General features: G+C 26.6%; 1 long non-coding RNA gene across 4 annotated transcripts; it reads right to left on the bottom strand.

Annotated features, from left to right (window-relative positions):
- Positions 1 to 24: 24 nt before the first annotated feature.
- On the bottom strand, positions 25 to 5,617 carry LOC107843708. Of its 4 annotated transcripts, XR_007045468.1 has the most exons (10): positions 5,476 to 5,614; positions 4,092 to 4,180; positions 3,886 to 3,988; positions 2,745 to 3,689; positions 2,453 to 2,644; positions 1,748 to 1,962; positions 1,238 to 1,407; positions 849 to 1,073; positions 450 to 758; positions 25 to 352 (listed from the first exon to the last, which is right to left on the bottom strand). It is a non-coding gene; the product is annotated as an uncharacterized LOC107843708 (long non-coding RNA). The 4 variants fall into 4 exon arrangements; XR_007045466.1 differs by having other exon boundaries at positions 1,238 to 1,962; positions 4,092 to 4,143; positions 5,476 to 5,617; XR_007045467.1 differs by having other exon boundaries at positions 1,238 to 1,962; positions 2,402 to 2,644; positions 5,476 to 5,615.
- Positions 5,618 to 23,317: the final 17,700 nt, after the last annotated feature.

Genomic DNA, 23,317 nt, shown 5'->3' with positions numbered 1-23,317 from the left:
AGAAACAAAATTTCACACAAAACAAATAAAAATGCTATCCACATTTATTGAATAGGATAATCAGATCAACTACACATAGTGCAGAACCTTGTTTTACATACAATCAACTGATGTGAAGGACTCAGCAAATCCAGTAGGCCTTGAATGGATACTGCCTTTAGATTCTTCAAGGTCAACGCAACTCAAGTCTTTTCCTTTCGATTCTTGCCAGCCTCTGACCATTTGGTTGAGTGGAAAACTGTAATCGATACCACACTCGTGCTAGATATATAAAAGTTCCAGCCAGTTTGCATCCAGATGCTGAAGCTGGTTCCACCATACAAGCGAGTGAACTTGACACTATATCCTCAGCCTGCAAGTAGTTTTTGGTAATCATCATCATTAGAAATACAAATTGACCAAATCCATAACAACCTCAAGCTTTTCCTAGGAGTTCGTAGCAAACTCACCTGCTAGTAACCTATCAACAGTCATTTGGCATAATCATCAGCAACATATTGCTTTGAAGTGCCACTGACAACATCATGATGCTTATTAGTTTGACTGATAACTTAAGGAGTGATAACACATATTTGTGGAGGAAAAATTTATATAAAAACTTAGCTTGAAGCATGTTTTCGCAATATTCCAGATATAGAAAGTTTGCATTTGTCACCAACAAGTAGTAGAAGCTTCTAAAGAGCCATCCAAATGTAAAGACCATTCTTAGCTTGTCAGAAATAAGCAACCCTTAGATCCCCATCCACATCGACAGTTAACTACAGAGAATCATTAAAGGAATTTAAATAGCATAATTGTGGTATGAGAAGAAACGGAATCATATGCCGAACTATATAACAGAATTTAACCTCATCAAGTCTTGGCAAAGGACGCATCACTACTGTATGTTTCTGCATAGCATTTAAGACACTCAGATCCACGATATACTTCCCTCGAGATTCTTCATACAAATCAACCCTCTCTCCAAATGTTTCTCTTTGAATATGAGTTTGATATACCACATCACATTTAGAAGCCACCTCCAACAGATCATCACTTTCTTCGCAGTGAACCCCCATTGATGTGAAATGATCCTTTATGTCATCGTAAAATGAATCCGTAACAATTCGTATGTTATCAAAGAAAAATAACATTGTGTAATTACATTTGAGTTTAAAGAACAAAAGTTTATAAAATTGAATGAGAGGTAATGCTAATTACCAGCTCAAGACAATCAAAATTTCATCTTTTCTCATACCTTCATTTTAACCACATCAGGGGATGCTAAGTAAATTTTCACATCTTGGTACTTTGCAAGCGAGCAAGTGAATGAACTGCCCTCCCATAAGCTAGCCCAACAACAAGAGCAAGTTTTATACCATCAAATTTTCCTATTTCTCATTCAATGGCGTACACATCTAGAAGGGCCTGTTTCAGAATTAATAAGGACAATTTTGTTGCTGCAATCAGAAAAGAAAAAAAGAAGACTAAGAAGACTATGTACATGCTATTGATATGTTCTGTTGCAGTCAGACAACAAATGCATGCCCAGATAACTGTAGTTTCATCCAGTTAACTTTCTATATGCTATTCAGAGTTTGTTATGAATTATAACAGAAGGCGAACATTCTAAACACCTAACAGTGATATTTACATAGTTAAGACTTAAGAACTAAGTTATTAGTGAGCTCCAGAAACTCAGCTGTTAAAAGGGGAAGGATAGAACAATATCCCCACACAAGCTTAGAATGAGGGGAAAAAACTCAACATGAAGCAACTTAACTCTCCCCGTTCGATCAACTTCAACAGATACTTAAGAAGGTGGCCTCTCATTTCAGTGACTTCATTAGCCGTGTAGTGTGGCCAGTTGTGTTCACCAAATACTCTCATCCGTCTCACGCATTCAAGACTCTCTAGACGCTCAAAACATTGCTCTATAGTTGCCTTGTGCTCTGCCCACAGTGACATTCTATATCCGTATATCTGCAGTCGAAATGCGATAGCAACTTAGTCACACATTTTTACTACTTGAAAAGAAATGCATTGTACGTATGGTCTGAATATCAGTTTATAGCATCAATCTGAAGCAGATATTGTTGGACATCCGATTTCAGATAAACTTTGAGAAATTCACTCAGTAAAAAGGAACAAAACAATCTGGAAATCATCCTTCTTTAGTATAGAGAAAAAGAACCATTAACACCAAGACAATTGTTTTTCATCTCCAACTATTTGGATTTCCAGATTACTGATGCAAAAACACCACCTACTATATTTACACATCCATAAGTTATCATCAGTGAACTGGTGTAACTCTACTAAACAAACTCTCTACATAATCTAAATTTAGCTTTTTTATAACTACACTGGCTAATCTAGAAGCTTGGAAGGATGTTGAAAAACAATGCGATGCAGTACATACACTTGTCTTTTCAACAAAAACTGCCAGCATGTTTCAGCGAGGTAACACTACCTCTAGTGTTGATCTGAATTTGCAGCACCTGAAGTGCTTGGCCCAGCACCATTTTCTGTTGGAGGTAAGGTTCCCCATTTGCCTTCAATCTCAAGTTGCTCAAGTACAATTACAGCACCATCGTTTAGTCCCAATGTAAACTGATTCGGATTAGATGGATGTGCAGCGATAACAAGTGGATGCACCCTTGAACTGCAAAACAAGTTTCTAAAATGAGAAAAAACACATTTTTGGAGTTCTTTTCCTGACCATATTTTGATATAAACAAAGAAAAGCAGCAGTGTTCAATCACCTTGGATTGGCGGGAAAGTAGGAAGTAGGATTGATCCGACATCTCCATTGCAGTGTAGAAGCACTGAGAACACCTACACTTGGATCTTCAAAACTAACAAATATGGACTGGCTATCACAAGAATATGTTACTCTTTCAAGTATTCATGATGTAAATATGGTTTACGAATTCTTTTTCTAGGAGTTAGATTCTCTCCATCCAAAAAACTTAAAACCCAATTTTGGGTGAAACTCCGATCCATTGCTCGCCTCGAAATGAATTGGTAGAGGATCCAAAGAAAAGGCCAGCAAATGCAGCAGCCAAACAGACTTTGCTAGCGCAAGAAACTCCCCGTGAAACTGACTCCTTGGATGGTGAAAGAGAAGTTCCTAAAACTACAAGTTGGGAGAATTCCCAGAAGTTCCATTGGATCCATTGCTTTCATGTCCCTGTACTGTGTAAAACATTCGCGGCGGTGTTGGTCTAGCTGGAGCAGTGACGATAAGCTTCCGTCCATGTAGAATGTCTTGTGATTGAATCCTTGGAACATTTTTCAGTTCACATAAGATTCCAATGCGTATTTTGCGGCAATGTTACTTTTCTTCCTACTACTATTGCTGCTACTAACCAACGTTGCCATTTTCAACTTCTCTTTCAAATCATCAATCTCAATATCCTTCGACTTCATTTCTTGCTTCAATTTCCGATGAAATCTTTCCCTCAACACTCCAAGCTTTCGCAGTTCAGATACCATAGGCACGTTAGCCACGCGCATTTTATCCTGATCCTAAGGGCAATGTGCTTCTTGTAAACTAACATACGCCTTCTTCATTGCCGATACTGCATCAAACACTTACCTAACAGCATTTCCATTTCAATTACTTTATTATTTTTTGTCTCCTCTTTTTTCACCTCAAATTTTTCCGCAGTGTCCACATACGGTGTGTCCATTCCTTACAATAAGGCCTGCACGCACAGTACAGATTCAGGTAATCTGTAGATTTATAGAACTTAACTGTTAATCATAAGGAAAAAGAGGAAGCGGAGGATATGGATACATAAAAATTAACTGTCAATCATCATAAACAAAAAAGGAAGTGAACTACTGGACAAAAACAAATTTACCCAGAACAAATGATGTTTATCACCCCTTTCTCGTTACCTCAAAAAGACGGGCAAAGGAAAAGTTAGTCTTGCCTTCCATCAGGCAAGTAGCGACGAATTGTGAAGGGTATCTTCCTCTCCTGGAGCTCTTTGATTGCAATCTTTTAGAAAAAAAGAAGATTAACAAAAAGACATCAGGCAATCTAAAAGCTTCACTAAAAAGACATTTTGTACAATCTGCATTAAGTTTTAAAAGAGTCATACCTCAAGTAGGTCAGTTTCCCCCTCCAACTCAACCATCAGAGGAGCATTCATGCTGCACGTGGAATTCAGCTATTCTTACACCAATTCAGCTAGCAAGTGATTGGTTGTAGACAAAATTCAATGAAGGGATAAAAGAAAAATAAAAAAGAGAAAGAAAGGGAAGTTTCTTCGAGTGAAACCCCTCCAATATGCATCTAGTCAAACAACTTATGTTTTTTCCCAATTTTGATGGACAAAATAGATTACCATCCACACTACCTTAATTAACTAATTAGCTAAGTTTCACAATAATCTATAAGTCGATGCAAATGATTCACTACAAGCAGCAATGCAGCACAATAAGCCTACCCTGCACGTAGAATACAACATCCAAAGGGAAATGATTGAGGCTGGATCCTCCATTTCCTGAACTACTTATTAATTATCCCAGACTGTCATGTCATTATTGAGTGCAAAAAGACAATCTGGACAAAACTTTAGAGAGTGATATATGCATACAGCTAAAGAACCAAAGAACCACTACAGCTACAATCTCCAAATATAAAGAAATCCAACTAATAGAACATACAGTGAACCCAAAATGTTATTAGCAAAGTGTAAACGGTAAGAAGAAATGATGGAGTAAGTTAAAACAGCACTAAGAAAAGTCATGACTTCTCTACCGCTGGAAGCTCTACTAAGTATAAATTGTTTCACAGTTTATAAATTGTTTCACAGTTTATAGACAAAAGCTGAAGTCATTTAGGAGCGTAGATGTACTCAACCAAAGAATGAATTGAAGGTACATACCACCTGTTTTCTCTGTCAACTTGATTGAATTTGATAAGAGAAGTGAAGTAATGGCAGTTCGACTAATGGAGAGTAGTGTGTGCAGTGTACATACTTGTCGTTGCGCCTCTATATCTTTCAGTCTTTAAAGAGCAAGGATACACAAGTACTTTCACATTAAAAAAAAACATATTGCGAGTGTTTTATATTTGGACTCAATCAAATTAATATTTTGTATTGTTCCCTCCTCACTTACTGCCTTTCCGCACTAATGCTTCCTCTTTTCTTGTAGAGATAAAAAAAAAATCAGATCTTTACATGACTTTTGAACATGAAGATGGAAAAAAATTTCTTTCATGAATATCTTTGAAGTGCACAATGGGAGTCCAGAAATATGAAATAACCATATAAAAAATTAAGGTGGAGATACCAAAAATACGAAAGAACCAAAAATAAAATTTTAAGTGCAGAGATTCAGATCTGCAGGTAAATATAAATCAAAACTGTACAACATAAAGGAAAAGCATGACATTTCTATGCAAGAAGAGATATTGCAACTTTTTCCTAATTTGGACGCAAGAGCTGAGAAATAGATAGGAAAAGATGAGGGAAATACCATTAAATTTGTCAATGGCATAGCTGAAGCTCGTAATAGCTATTCGATTCTCCATGATGAAGTCTCCATGGCGTAGCTGAAGCTGAGAAAACTTGACCAGAAACTGCTACACATAATAGAAAAAGTCAAAAGGCTCAAAAATATATGCTGAATTATCATAAATAACTGATTATCCGTTAAAAATGGGACTCATTCATTTTATAGCCATTATAAAATCGATTTATTTATATCTTTACTTTTTAACGGTTGTTTTAAAAAAAACTGCTTTACCTCGTGGCCTCTTATGAGGTCCACATTATTGTTTAAATTTTTTAAATTTTTTTTTAAGTTTTGATCCATTAAGAAGAATTCACTCACACTTAACCCACTTTAATATTACTCTTAATTTTAATCCTAGATTTAAACATATATATAATCGTTTAGTGTTCAAACATGAAATTTACACACTTGAATACTACGTTTAAATTAATATATGTTAGAATAATTAATAATTTAAAATGACAAATGGATAAATTGTGATTAAAAAATAATTTGTTTTGACTCTGGAAATCCGAACATCATCACATAATTTAGGACGAAGAGAATACCACATACATGAAGGACCACAACTTTTAATTAGGAAGAATGCCTAAAAATTCCTTCTAAATTTGGATTATAAATTGTATTGAATTATTATTAGTCTTAATTATTTCGTGGACTTGGGGATTTGGTAGCCTTTATACTCGTTAACGTGTACGAGACTAGAGCATAATTTATTTTTAGTCGTGTTAGAGTTTAAAAAAATATAAAATAAATAAAAGACCACCATCCAGGTACGTAGGATGTTTTCAGTCTACATAATTTTTTTAGTGTTGTTTGGTACCTACTCGCGCAGACACTATTTATGTGTATACTAATGGATCTTTAATGTGTATATTAAAGAATCCACCCACGCAGAAAAAAGTTATGTTCTACGCCTCGTCCATGTTAAAGAGTATAAAGATTACCAGATAGCTAAATTCACGAAATAATTAAGACTACCAATAATTCAATTATAAAACTTATAATCCAAATTTAGAAGGGATTTTTAGGTATTCTTCCTAATTAAAAGTTGTGGTCTTTCATTTATGTGGTATTCTCTTCGTCTTAAATTATGTGATGATATTCAGATTTCGAGAGTCAAAATAAATTAATTTTTAATCACAATTTATTCATTTGTCATTTTAAATTATTAATTATTCTAACCTATATTATTTTAAATGTCGTATTCAAGTGTGTAAATTTTATTTTCGAAAACTAAATGGTTATATATATATGTTTAAATCTAGGGTCAAAATTAAGAGTAATATTAAAGTGGGTTAATGTGATAGGTTGGGTGTGTGTGAATTCTTCTTAATGGATCAAAACTAAAAAAAAATGGCGTGGACCTCTAATAAGAGGCCACGTGGTAAAGCAGCTTTTTAGAAAATCACTGTTAAAAAGTAATGACATGGATGGATCAGTTTTATAGCGACGATGGCATGAATGAGCCCAACTTTTAACGGATAGCATAAATGAGTCATTTCTAATAGTTCAGTGGCATATTTAAGCCTTTTCCAATAAAAGAAATATAGAGAGAAGATTGAATGGGATGGTGATTGAGACCAGAGAGTTCTGGAACTTTTTTACCAAAAGGCAAAATAATTCTTTTGCCCTTGGTCGTCCCTACTTCACCTTTCTATATATATATATATATATATATATATATATAGTAGTAATTTAAATTTTTAACATTCTTTATTACAAATTTTTTATTACAACACTTAATAGTTTTGTCCTAAGAATTGCCACATAGTTTAACAATAACTTGCCACGTGGCTTCCTCTTGAACTTCATCCTCTGCTTTATAATATATTAGTATACGTACCCACGCGATGAACGAATAATTATTAAAATATTATCTTATTCGAACATGTTAAATTATATTACCTTAAAAGAAATTCAACTATCATATTATAATATCTCAATTAAAATACAAAATAAAATAAAAAAATTTCTACCTCCACCCCTACGCTTAATTTTTTTAAACGCATAATCAATTGAGTTTTCTTATCTCTTATTTCAAAATATATAAATTAGAATAGATAAGTTTTATTATGCATTACAGAAATAATGAAATGTTAGATTAGAAGAAGACTCCAAAATAATTTAATCTCTTAGAAGTGGTTGTAATTTATAATTCAAATTAAATACTTTCACATCTATCAAAATATAATTTTATCTCATATTCTATTTTAAATTCTATATATTTTTACTTAAATTCAACAAAGATATTAACTTGTCCTAAGAATTAAAAATAATTTCATAATGCATGTAAAAAATCTTGAATATGAATTTTAAAGGAAAAATAACATCATGAAGTCATTCTATGTAAAAAGAATTTTAATGTCCAATCCCTGATATATTATGTTTAATTATACTTTAAGCTACATCACTAAACATCTACTTTTTTCGACTACGATTTAACGAATTTAGTTATGACTTATTCGTATATACTTTTAAAAAGCTATATTATTTGATTTTTCAAATTTTTTAAGTCTCTTTTTCTATACTAAGGAATTACTCAAGAAGAAATGTAAAACCACTACTTGGCTGTATAAGATAAATGACAGACAATCAATTAAAAAAAAACTACACAAAAATATAAATTTGTAAGGAAAATCAAGAAAAGAATAAACCAATTGAAATATCTAAATACCTACAAGTTTTATATTATAATCTTTCTAAAATAGAGTAGATATATGAATGTAGTGTAACAATTCTTCAAAAGTTGTCTTTCTGCTTATGAGAAGTATATCATATTTGTGTATATTCTTTGCACAACTTACTTCACATTTTTATGATATTTATATCTAATTAACTAGATTTTTAAATTTCTTAGCTATATATGTGACAGAATATAAATATAAAATGTTAATTTTGAATAATAAAAATTAATTAAAAAGTTAAATTAAGTATAATCAACATACCTTTATTTTTATATAGAGAAATCTTATTTGCATGACATATAATCTCTTTATCCATGAAAGAAATTTATTATGATAAAAAAATTAAAATTATTACAAATAAGAATTAAATTATGATTGTGACCTAATGAAGTATTATTTTTTGAATTTAGCCACAAATTCTGATTGTTTTAAATCTAATAGTTTAAATTTAATTTCTCACAATTATTTATAAATTTATTCTTCATAGATCAGTGAAATTTATCAATTCCTCAATAATAATATAATTTGCATAATTACTACTTCATCAATTCAAGTTATCACAAAAAAATAATAACTTACTTTAACTATTTAAGAATAAGCTTCTCAATTGCCACATAATTAACTTACACATTCTGAATTCTTAAACCAAAAAAAAAATGTTTATATCTTATTCAACACTAACATAAAATATTTTAGATAAATTCTGATACTCCAAATTTAAATGAAAAAAATAATTAACAATATCAATTTTATTATTTTACCAAAAAATAACTTATTCTCCATATAACTCAAAAATTAAATTTAGTTATGGAATCTACAAAAAAAAAAAAATATTTTTTCAATACTATGAAAAGAAGAAAAAAAAAATCTTCTCCAACACTAAATGACTATCACTTTCATTTTCTTTTCACGTTAATGTTTATTTTATCTATCATCACTTTCACGCTTCATAACTTTGAGAAGTCTGCTACTTTATCTTCTTATTGTTCTTTGACTTTCACATTTTTCTTTAACAAATTATTCAAAATTTTCTTCATCTAGGTGGTTAACAATCTAACAATTTATCATGTTGTATTTTTTTCATAGAATTACGTGAGTTAAATTAGGTTAATGAAAATTTTGAGATTCTCTTAATTACATATTTTTGAACTTAAATTTAAATCTCAAATAGATTGTTTACACTTTTTAAATACATTATTTTCTATGTTATTTTCTTTTATTATGAATAAATAAATAAATTTCCTATAAATTTTATAGATATTTTCTGCATTGTTGTTATTACTTAATTTTTTAATTATTAATCAATTCAAGACGTGGTAAATCATTCAAAATTTTTGATAAAATAGGGGTGAGATAGCATGGTGTTATATTACAATTAAAACTCTATCTTTACTGTGGTAACTACTTCTAATATATAATTCATATTTTTTAATAAATAATTAACAATTTTTTTGAAAATTCTATTATTTCAAATTTAAATATATCTTATATTTTAATTTAAAATAATTATTCTTGTTGTTATTCTTATTATTATTATTTTTGTGATTATTATTTTTTATTTAATATGTAAATAAAATATACTTAGATATATTTTATAACATGTAAATTTTAAAAGGTATAAGTATGAAATAGTAAAAGTCTATTAGAAGAATATTCAGTAAATATGGGTTCTTTTATTATTAAGAAATTGTTAGAGTTTATTTAGCAGTTTTCAGTCATAGGCTCCTAGCTTTAAGCTAATGATTTTATTTTTTAAGTAGAAGATAATATATTTTAGTTGAGATAAAGTCAAAGAGTTGAAATAAAATAATTTTAAAATTAAATTCAAATTAAATTATAATAAGCACCAAGTGTTGAGATAACAATAAAACTCTAAAACCATGGAGGAAGTTATTATCAAATTAAATTCAAAATTACTGTGGCTAGAATGTGTTTTTGTTATTATTATTATTATAATAATTAGTATAATTAATATTATTATTATTATTATTATTATTTATACTGACATTTTTTAATTTAACTTTACAATTGGATTATGGGATTATCACTAAATCCCAAAACGTGTTGTTCTTTTTTTCCTTTTTCTTTTTTCCATTATTATTATTATTATTATTATTATTATTATTATTATTATTATTATTTGTGTTGACATTTTTTAATTTAATTTGACAATTGATGACAAATGAATTATCACATTATCTTTGCCTCTTTAATGTTGTATGGAACATATATTTGTTGTGCCAATTATAAAATGTTTGTCAATAGATTCAAGTTTATTTTTTACATCAATTGAATCCTAATAAGGTGATTTATAATTTTGAAATGATTTAGTAGTCAATTTTTTCTTTTTAATTATAATTGTATGATTGAAATAAGAGTAAGCTAACAATATTGAAAAAAATCTAAAGTACTACTATAATCAAATGTATTCAAATACATGTAACATTTAAACTGAAATATATAGATGAAATGGTGATAACTCATTTAGAATTCTTCAATCTTAGGTTCCTAATTTTAAACTAATGGTATTTTTTTTTTTAGAAAAAAACTTAACATTTTCAATTTCAACTAATTATAAAAATCTTATTTCAGTACTATTAATCTTATCCTAAACTTTCCACATGACTTCTCAATAGGTTATCACTTACTAATTGTGGTGTTTTATCCCCTACTTTATAATATATAGATAGATAGAAGATATATCGATTGCTTTATATTATATATAGATATATGATTAGGATGACTTCAAATGTTAACTATTAATAGACAGAAGAGTTATTAAAAGTGATTTACCTTTTTGCACATTATCATGAGTATTTTTTTTTAAGTATAATTTTAATTATCATGGTATCAATGCTATATTATTTAATAGTTGAACAATAAATTCCAAAAATATCATGCAGGATTCTGAATGCTTTAAACTATTGAACGGCAAAACCAACTTTATTAAAATGTATATCAGAATGTATATCAGAATGTATAATTTATGACCGTAGGAAAGTACATTGATGAGCCAATTAATTCCTTGAACAAATAAACGAATAAATAGAAATTGGAGCAAAGATATCAGTAGATTCATGAATAAATGAATAAATGTTCTCCCAGACAATAATAAGAAAAGTGTGTGCGTGTGTGTATATAAATATATATATATATTCATCAAACCAAACGCTATTGAATGTATTTGTTGTTATCCAAAATCAAACCAACAAAATCATATTGATAAATATTACTTACTTGAATTTAGGCCTGAATATAATAGAAGAATAGATTAGCAAGAAATTTCATCATCACTCATCTGCATATAAAAATTGAAAATGTTAAAATAAAAAAAGCACATAAAAAAAGTAAAGAATATGAAGAATGAAGTAAACTAATTTTAATGATCAATATAAAATAACTTTAAAAGAAGGAGGAGAAAGCTTAGCAATATTTATCATTATAGAAGTATATATAGAAAAAAATTAAGAAGTTAGAAATTTATTTTAACTCAAATTTTATTTAAATTTATATCCAAAAAACTAACTGATTAGGATAAATATAAATTTAGAAAATAAAGGAACAAAAACTGATAATTGCTAATAAGAAGGAGTTAAAGAGGATTATAATTTTTCAATCAAAAAAAATATTCTATTAAAAAGGAAAAGTCACAATTCAAATTTAATAGTAATCTTTATCACATAAGGGGTAAGAGACGTGCACAGGTCATTTCTGTTTCTTTTTATCTTCTTTCCCTTTATTGTTTGTTAAAAAATCATATATATTTTCTTTATAAAAGGTAATAACGATTTAAAATATGAATTGTATTAACAATTTTAACAATTATTATTATTATTATTATTATTATTGTTGTTGTTGTTGTTGTTGTTGTTGTTGTTGTTGTTATTATTATTACGCATTACTACTACTAATTTTACTGCTATTATTTATTATTAATATTATTATTATATTTTTAAATTTTATTTAATATTTACATAAATTATATTTAAATAGTTTTATAATATTTATTTAAATTTTAAAGAGATAAACATGATAGAGTAAAAGTTCATTCAAAACTCTTTAACCATGAATTTCTATTTTTAAGCTAATGAAATCTTTTTTTCCAATAACGAATAATATATTTTCAAATTCAAATATTTTAAAAATTTTACTACATTATTAAGTTATGTCCTAAAAATTGTCACGTAGCTTTTTAATATCTTATCACGTGGCTTCTTGTCTTACTTCTAAATTTGCTTTTATATATATATATAGATATAGATATGTGGGTTACTGTTCTGTCTAAAGTTATTTGGATTTAAATAAACTAAAATATGAGTCATACCCAATCATTCTAATTTAACTAAGTTATTTTATTTTGTTTTTAGGAATAATTTCAAAGACCTTCCCTTGTGTTTGGCCTTATCACATGACCTTCCTCATAGATTACCTCCCCTATTTTAGTTTTCTTATAACAGTTCTTTTTACTTAATTATCGCTAGTTTTAAAAAATTATGATAGGACTAATTTGTCCATGTTGAGGCACTTTTTTTAAAAAAATTATTTTGCAAGTATCTATTCTTAAAATAAATTATCATTGCCCTTTCCGATTCTCCATCAAACTTCCTATGCAGCAACAAGACAAAATGAGCTCTGAGACTAAAAGTTTGAAAACGATCTCAGAACTCCTAAAAGAAATGGTTCAACTCTTTTCCATTGCATTGCATCAAATTGATACCCATTATTTTTCGTTATTCATGCTCTAATGATTGCAATTACTTTTCCCAATTCCTTGTATGAAGCATATATGCATGAATTCTTAATTATTATTTTTCCTGTTAAGTGTTGTCTAAATAATATAAGTACAACAATAACATACCAAAATCGTAATATAATCCCACCGAGTATGACCTTGGAAAAGTAGAGTGTACACAGACATTATCTCCACTTCATTGATAGAGAAATTATTTTAAATAGACAGAAAAATAATAATAGAACAGACATAAAAGAGTAAGTGCACAAGTAAAAGATTGAGCATGTTGCAGATAAAGAAGGCACTAAAATCAACAAAAGAAAGAGGTGTCATTAGTCTTATTTGATTTACTATTGGCAAAATGATGGAGATTTGTGCTAATCGGGGCTTTAACGTTGCATAACCGTGTCTACAAAATAATTGAAGAGTGCATTAGAAAGGGCAAATTAGTCCTATCATAATCTTTTAAATTAATATTAATTATGTAAAAAGAATTGTTAAGAAGGACTCAAAATAAGATTTCTTATGACATAAACCAATTTTTTATAAATTAAGTTTAAATGAGCTGAACTAATAATTTGGGCCAATCACCATCCAAATTTCGTTTTAAACATTTTATATTTTTATGCTATAATTTTTCCACCTCGAGAGAAGTACTCAAGGAAGGATGAAAACTTTGCACCCCGGCAATCAATGGACGATGGAAAGGAAGAATGATGTAGGCCTTGATTACAATATTGGATGATAGGAGGAGGACCATTGATTGGCGCTTGAATAATATTTAGTTAAACATTGGAAAAAAGAGTATTTGGTGCTTAAATTAAATAGGACAAATAATATAAATTTCGATGATTTAGAGTTTAATAATAAAAAAATTTAATATTTTATAAAATTATTGAAAATCTTGATTATGGATCTGTCAAGATACGTAAATTAGCTCCTGATACATCCAATGAATATACATTTTTTCCTTTGTAAAAATACATAATTAGCTTCAAATATATTTTTTTGATCTTTAATCTATTAAACATAATTAGTTTCCTGATAACGAAGATACATAATTAATTGAGATTTTTGTAATTACTTTATAAGAATGGAGTTTTGTATAAATATGATAAGTTAAGGTGCATATTTATATATTTTTTCTAATTAAATAATGGTTGTACAAAAGTTGAAATTGTGCTTCGGGCATGAAGTACACTTGAAAGAAAATTGAACTTTGTGAGAATCGTTTCACTTGAAATACTTCTTCTAACTTCAAATTATCTATTTCAAATTAAAGTTGAAATGATGGATCAAATGATAAAATAAAAACTATTTATGAAAAAGAAGTTAAGTATTTGAATAGTAAATTTTGTTTAATCACTTATAAATATATGTTATCTAATACTCCATTCGTTTGCTTTTACTTGTCACTATTTTTTTTAATTGAGTCTTTATTTTTACTTGTCATTTTTAATATATCAAGAAAAGACAAAAGAATTTTTTTTATTTTACCTTTACTATTAATTATTTATTCTCCAAACTATTTTTAAGACATATTACTCTAAACGTCAATTAATAGAGGAATTACGCCAAAATAATCATATCAGTAATTATTTTTGTAATAGATGTGCAATATCAAATAGTGATAAGTAAAAATAAATGAAGTAAATACTAAAATAATCTATTGTCATATATTTTAAATCTGTACTTATATTTTATTGTTGAAAATATTTTAAATTATTATGAAATAACTAGTATATTAAACTCGTCCCTCATTATTCCTGGTGGCACTAGAAAACAAATTTATGTGAAGATGCTAGGTGATACCTAGAGTTTCATCCAAAGGTGTAATGTACCATAATCAAGCTCCACCCAAAGCTATATTTCAGAAATAGCAATTATAGAGCCTTAATTGTAACTTTTATAGCAACAGTTTCATAATTACGAAAAATAATAAATTGTATTTTGTAGTTGAGTGAACTGTTGCCATACAAATACATATACAACAAGATTTACTGCCCTTATTTTACTCAAATTAGTTGAGTTAAATAAGGAATAATTATGGAAAAATTTCAGAAATAGTAACTATAAAGCCTTAATTATAATTTTTATAGCAACGGTTTTATAATTACGAAAAATAACAAATTATATTTTGTATTTAAATAAACTGTTGCTATACAAATACATATACAACAAGATTTACTGTCCTTATTTTACTCAAATTAGTTGAGTTAAATAAAGAATAATTATCCCATCTAAAATTCTCATAAATTACTCTTATTTAAATTAATAGATTCATTTTCTAAATCAAACTCAAATATGAAAATTATTATTTTCATAATCTTCAAAATTTCAAAATATCATTCTCTTATATCTCTAACTATTTTTTCTTGTTAGTTTTTTCATTTTTTATTTTAATTTCTTTTCTTTGCCATTGTTTTCTTTCCACTTTATTTTCTCTCTTCTACTTCTCTTCTTTTTTTTCCTTTTTCAGTTTTTTTCTTTTTTTTCCCTTTTCTCATACTTTTTTTCGTTTTCTTCTTCTTTTTTTTTTTGCTTTTATTTTTATACTTCTATTTTTAGTTTCTATTTCTCTTTCTTTTTTTTTTCCTTTTCACTTCTTTTTTTTGAATTTTTATTTTTCGTTTTTGTTTTTTTCTATTTTTTTATTTTTTAACCCTTCTATCTCTATCTTTTATTTTTAAAATACAAATATCTATATCATATATATATTCAAAAAATATACAAAATAAATAAACATACAGATCTGCATATGTATTTATGGTAAAAAACATACATATATGTATCTGCATATATATTTATAGAAATACATATCCGACTCACATATATATATAAACATATAAGACACAAAATCTCTATAACAAAAATGACAATTATATAATAAAAAAAATACACGAGACATATCTTAAACAGTAAAAGAAAACAAATAAGTACATATGTTACCCTATAAAATGACATAGTATGTACAGTTCAAAAATAAATTTAACACCATATAAACTATATATAGCTCTGCATATGTATTTATAGAATACATACGTGATCCATATGTATATTATTATTTTATATGAGTCACTTTTATATTTCGCAAATACATATGAAGATATATAGTATAGTTATATTTGTTACTGTTTAATATGAATATGATATGTATTTCGTAAATACATATATATGTTTTGTACTGTAAATACATATCTAGACCTGTATGACTATGTATTTTGTATGTTTTTTGAGTATGTGTATGTGATATACATATTTGTCTTTTCAAAATAAAAGTTAGAGATAGAAGAGTAAAAAAATAAAATAAAATAAAAATATAAAAAGAAAAAATGAAAAAAAAAGAGAAGTGAAAAAGAAAAAAGGAAGAAAGAAAAATACAACAACATACCCAGTGTATTCCCACCTAGTAGGGTCTGGGGAGGGTAGAGTGTACGCAAACCATACCACTACTTCAGGAGAAGTAGAGAGGTTGTTTCCGATAGAATCCCGGCTTAGGACCGATACCCATAAACCAATCCAAATATAAGTGTATATAACTAGTATGGTACACAAGACAAACTAATAGAATATCAAACACAAAAGATAAGTACATATATAAACTAGTACGATAAGCAAAATAAACTAACACCGCTAGCCACGAACAAAAAACTCTATCCCCCGAGAAGCGCACCTATACTATTATCGATGCCCTCTCACCCCTAACCCTCTACCCTAATCCACTTCCTCTACACCTTGCTATCAAGGGTCATGTCCTCCGTTAGCTGTAACTGCTTCATATCATGCCTAATCACCTCCCTCCAATATTTTTTTAGTCTACCTCTATCTCACCTAAAAGCATTCATAGCCAGTGTCTCACACCTCTGCACAGGAGCATCTAAGCCCCTCCTCATCACGTGCCCGAACCAACATAACCTTACTTCTCGTATCTTGTCCTTCACCAAGGCAACTCCCACCTTAAAAAAGAAACAAAATAAAATAGAACAATATAGAAGAAAATGAAAATGGAAAAAAGAAAAAAAATGATAAAGGAAAAACAAAGAGAAATAAAAGAGAAAAAATAAAGTGAAAAGAAAAAAATGAAAAGAAATCAAAATAAAAAAAATAAAATTATAAATAAATAAGATGAAAAAAACTAACTAGCAAAAAAGGTAGAGATATAAGAGAGTGAAAGACAGTAATGATGTTTTATTTTGAAACCTTGAAGATAATTATCTTCAAATATGAAAAAAAATTATTTTTTTTAAAAAACGAAAAAGGGAAAAAAAGAAGAGAGAAAATAAAGTAAAATAAAAAATAAAAAATAAAATAAAATAATAAAAAAATAAGATAAAAAAAGGATAAAAGATATGACTATATTTGGGGGAGTTGAAATAATGGACTGAAAATAGGAAAATGTAAAATATTGAGAGTAAATCATGCACTTGTCTAGTTAATGAGTAAAATAATGTTACTCTTGCTATAAACTGTAATTTTATAAAAAAATACTGTATATAAAGTTATCTAATGCACAAATATTTTTAAGTATTATTGATATCTATCATGAAAACATTTTTTTCTTGTTGCTCTAAAGCACTAAGGCTAAAACTTAATTTGTTTTTTCAACATCGCATGATGACATAAATTTATTGTGATTTAAAATATAATTTTATTTGCTAGATTGAATTGAATTATACATGAAAAATACTATATTTAAGAAAGTTAAAAATCACATCGTACATTTAATAAAGTTCTTATAGTTTTCCTAACTCCTTTATTTTCTTTGGAAGATCTATTAAGAACATGGTTCTTGTACTTTTTTCTTTATTATTCTTTGCACATAAATTGTTACTTGTATATTATTATTAATTATTAAAATAATATTAAGTTTGAATTGATACAACAACATATACTATATATAATTTCACAAAATAGGTTTGAGAATGGTAGAATGTACATAAATCTTACCTCTACTCTTTGGGATAGAAAGACTATTTCTGACAAAATTTTAAATATTAATTGGAATCTTAAAATAAAAAAATTAAAAAATAAGGAAAATAATTTACTATGGTTAATTCAATTTTGATTTGATCAATTTAAAAATATAAAAATATTTTTCTCTTATTTTTTCACTCAGTGTCTACTCACATTGAAGCCCCGACTAATTCGGATTGCACACTGCAGGGGATTGGCGCTCCCAATAAAATTTTCCTCACTTCAAGGCTCAAATCTGAGACCTATGATTAAGGAAAGAGCAATCCCAACACTGCACCACTATCCACGTTGATAATCTAAACATATTCTATTATCATATACATTAATTGGACTCAAGAATAATTTTTTTTTATCAATTTGATCCGACAACTAAAAAATTAATCAAACTTACATTAATTCAACTATTTAAATTATTTTCTAATGTTTAAAATGAAATAAAATATAGACTCATTCTCTATTTAGATGAAGATCTGTGATTTTTAAATTTTGGGAATACTCTTAGGATCTGTTTGATCATATTATTTTGGAAATGAGTTTTGAAGTTAAAAAAATATAAAAATTGATAATAATTTAGAAATTTTTGAGAGGTTTATGAAAATTGAGTTATTTTATGAAAATAAAAAATTAAGAAAATAAATTTAAAAGTATAAAAAGTGAATTAAAAAATAGCGGAACACCTCTTGAGGTGTTTTTCAGAAATCCAAAAATAGTGAAAAAGTATTTTGAAATATTTATGGCCAAACAAATATTATGAAATAAAGTAAAAATATATTTCAAAATATTGTGAATAATATTTATGGCCAAACGCCTACTTAGTTTACTTTGCATTTCAATCATTCCACCTAATTCATTTATTTGTCTTGATATTTGTAGGCTCTATTAAATATTAAAATTGATAATTCAATAAATTTCTTTTATTTATTATTTTTATTTTAGTTTAACATATACTATTTGTTTTTATCACACTAATTTCATTCAATTTTTATTATATTAAAGAAAAATAAAATTGAAAAATAATTAATTTTTTAATTTCTAAAATAATAGATAGTTTATACTCCCATTAGTTATGTTATGAGTTAAAGTGAAGCAATAACAAAAAGTAATTTGATTAAATATCAAATTAATTTAAAGAAGAAAAAACAGTGTATGGTGTTGAATATTACCTTTTGAAAAAAAGCTTCTCTGATAAGGATGATAATTGATGACCAGTTGAAGACAAAAATTGAGTTTATATTTTTACACATACACAAAATATTTTTGTTGTTCTAGTGCCTTGTTTTCACGTATCCATTAGAATTTAGTATAACTTGAATAACTTTTTGAAAATTTAATATGATCTTTGCTTGTTGTACAATTGCTTGAAGCTTAATTATGTTATTAAATTATAAATTTGCTGAAATGACATTTTTATCCTTGATCGTTATTCAGCTCATCAATTTTTTTTAAAAAACTACAAATCTCTACATGAAAAATAAGCATTATTAGTTAGACAAAAAAGAAAAAAGTGAGAAATAGTAACTTAAGTGCATACACTATTGACGTTTATAATGAAATGAATGAATAATTTTTTCTAAAAAATATTTTATTATTAACAACAAAATTTTAATATCTATTTATACAATTAAAAATAATAGAGAGTGATAGTTTTATAGATATATTTTAATATAAGTAATAAAAATAATTAAAAAATAGAAATAGTATTTATATTTTATAATAAATTCCTCAAAGATCATCCATTTATATTGTCATTAAATTATAATTTAGAAATAACAATTAATGACAAAACTCGTTTATCTATATACACAATTAAGAATAAGAGATATGTAAAAGTTACATACATATATAATTAATACATGTAATATTTAAATAATATCATAAAAGATAGCATTATATTTTGTTATAAGTTCATAAAATTATTCTACTTATAATGTTATTAAACTTAAACAAAAATCTATCAATATCTAGAATAAAAGAATTAAAAAATATTACATATTATATAAAAATATTTTAAAAAGATGGAGGATTGAAAATATCAAAGGTAAATCGACATTGCATAAAATAAAGAGGAATAGTATCTATGTCCAAAGTAGAAATTTGTTCAAATGAAAAATTAAGAATATTTAGATTCTTGGAATAATAAGGATCAATATGGGAAAAACTAAAGTCTTGATAAGAAAGTTAACTAATAGAAGAGATCATAGAAAATAATAACCTAGGTAAAAATATAATATGTTATAATGTATGCATTAAAATGTATCATGGTATACAAATAGTATGTTTGTAAGGTAATTTTATTTTATATCAAGAAGCTTGAAAAAGGAGTGAAGAAAGAGATATTTTCAAGTTAAAGATCCTTTGCCCTTGATAATAATGAGTATAATTATAAGTTTGCCCTTATTCGTCCTCAACTCTCCTTTCTATATAATAGAAACTAGATACCGAAGGCCCATGCTAGCACCAGCCCAATGTAAATTTTTTTTTGGCCACAATATATGTGACACACGTAAAATTTAGATAATTAATTATATTTTTAATATATTTTTACATATTTTAAGTTGTTAACTATTGTAATTTTTAATATTTTTTATGTAATTTTTAAATAATATATGTTACTCTCTTTGTTCAAACTTTTATGGCATTGTTAGTCAATTATATTTTTAAAATAATTTAAGTTTTGAATTATTGTGATTTATAATAATTTTTCTTCTATTCTACTAATAAGAAGTGACATAGTAAAATTATTATTAAAAATATCTATGAAAAAAATAAGTGGGCTCATATAAGACGTCAAGTTAATTTAAAATATTAAGAATTAAATTATCATTTTATATCTATTTTATATTTTTTATTAAATATTATTAATTTTTTAATTCTTAGATGACTTATAATAATTAATTATTAATGATATAGTAAAATCACGATTGAAATAGCTAAAACAGTCATGTCATTAATTTCTATTTTACTTTATTTATTAAATATTATTATTTTTTATATAAATAATTTATAAATTTATTAGGAATGATATGGTAAAATTATGGTTCAAGCAGCTGAAGTAGGCATGTCGACCATGAGCAGCCTTCTTCAGCTACTTCATTGTCATTTATTACATAGGAGAATTGCTTTTAAAAAATGCCTGTAAAAAAAAAATTAAGAGTGCCTCATATTAGTCGTCAAGTTAATTTAAAACATTAAGAGTTAATTTTTATTTTATGTCTTATCTTTTTTTTTTATTAAATATGATTAATTTTTATTTCTTGAATGACTTATAATAATTAATCAAGGGTGATACGATAAAACTACGGTTGAAGCAGTCGAAACAGACACCTCATAAGTGTCTATTTTATTTTTAAATAAATATTATTAATTTTTTATTATGTAAATGACTTATAGTATTTAATTAAGTGTATAATAATTAATTAGAGGTGATATAGTAAAATTACATTTAAAAAAATTAAAACAGACATGTATTTAATTAGGGGTATAATAATTAAATTAGGGGAGATATAGTAAAATTATGATTGAAGCAGGTGAAGCAGACATGTTATAATGTCTATTTTATTTTTTTATTAAATATTATTAATTTTTTAATATATAAATAACTTATAATAATTAATTAGAATAATATAGTAAAATTTTAGTTGAAGTCATAGATGTCTATTTTATTTTTTATTAAATATTATTAATTTTCTAATACATAAATAACTAATAATAATTAATTAAAGATAATATAGTAAAAAATATAATAGAAGCAGCTAAAACAGGCATGTCGACTTCGTACCTGCTTCAACACTCAAACTCCCTCTTATATATAAGTAATGTGGTTTCAACTGCTAGGAAAATTGCACCACTACAGACAAGATAACAAAAATGACATCTATGGTCAATTGACTTTATGTTTACTACGTAAAAGTCATTTTTTATTCATTACACAAAAAGTTATTTTATTTTGTTCCAGTTATCGCAAAAGTTTCTATGACTGAATTTTACAATAATCCCACCAGAAAAATGATGTGACAACCTTAATTAGTTCTTACTTTAAATTTAAGAGACTCATATCTTGACCCTTTTTATGTGTGTCTAACTCAATTTTTCTTATGAATTATATAATGGAAGAATACCAAATTTTTAATAGATTAGACAACCCAGTTAAGGCTATTTTCATAAAAAAAATATTGCAGCCATCTGCCAACAGGTGCATTAAAAAAGAATAATAAACAAGATAAATTCTTCAAAACTTATTAAATAGAAATACGTGTATAACTATTCGTTCCATTTTATGTGGCATGCTTTGACTAGGCATAGAGTTTAAGAAATAAGAAAAAAATTGATGATGTTTATCAAATTGTCCTTTATTAAAAAATGTACAATTGCTATCTTTTATTAAGTGAGACTTTATAAGTGGGATCAATAAGGATAAAAGTGGATTGTGTCTTTAAATAGTTATTAAATAAGAAAATGTGACATTCTTTTTGAGACGGTCCAAAAATGAAATGACAACACATAAAATGGGACAAAAGAATTATTATCTTTTTAAAGATTATTTTAATTATTTGAAGATAAATCAACATGCTAAAGATAATTTTAAAATAAAATCTTTATAATTTTGTCATCGAATAAGTATTGTCAAAATTTGTACATATAATATTATCAACTACATGTCATAATTTGAAAAGGGAGAAAAGTAATTTTATCAACAACACAATTTTAGAGGAAGAAAATAATTTTATCAACTTCTTATCACAATTTTAGATGAGAAAAGTAATTACCAACTGCATATCACAATTTTAAAGGATTTTAAAAATTTTAAATTACCACAATCTTATCAATTACATGTCTTATTTTAGAGGGGAAAAATAATTTACCAACAGATGCCTCAATTTTAGAAGATTTTAAGAAAATAAAAACAACCATAGTGCTATTGTGAAGACTACCAAATTTTGGTATCCTCCCTTATATATAAGAACTAGTTTCACGAGGCCTGTGCTAAGCTCAGGCCCAAGTTATAGATATATAATTAGAAATTTCATATAATTATAATATTTTAATTTAAAGATACAAATCTTATATCATATTTTCTTACTGCATAATTAATATGTATCTCCTTAAATTTATCTCTAAAAAGTATGAAGTATTTGTACTAAATTACTCGATAAATAATGTAAGGAGTAATTTAATATTTCCTCTGATTCATATTTTATGAATTTATTTTTGCTTGGGCACACTTTTATAATTAAGTTTCTCCAAGAAAGTAATTTTTTTTACTATATTATCCTTTAATAATTAATATCAATTTAATATAATTTCTGAATTATGTAAAAATTGACTTATCTAAATAAGAAAAAGAGTTTAAAGAAATTATTAATATGGTCTTGACCATGTATAAGATCATTTATTAGCCCCTTGTAAAAAT

Source organism: Capsicum annuum, chromosome 10, assembly GCF_002878395.1.
Source record: "Capsicum annuum cultivar UCD-10X-F1 chromosome 10, UCD10Xv1.1, whole genome shotgun sequence".
In the NCBI taxonomy this organism is placed as follows: domain Eukaryota; kingdom Viridiplantae; phylum Streptophyta; class Magnoliopsida; order Solanales; family Solanaceae; genus Capsicum; species Capsicum annuum.
This window is presented reverse-complemented; position numbering and strand designations above follow the sequence as displayed.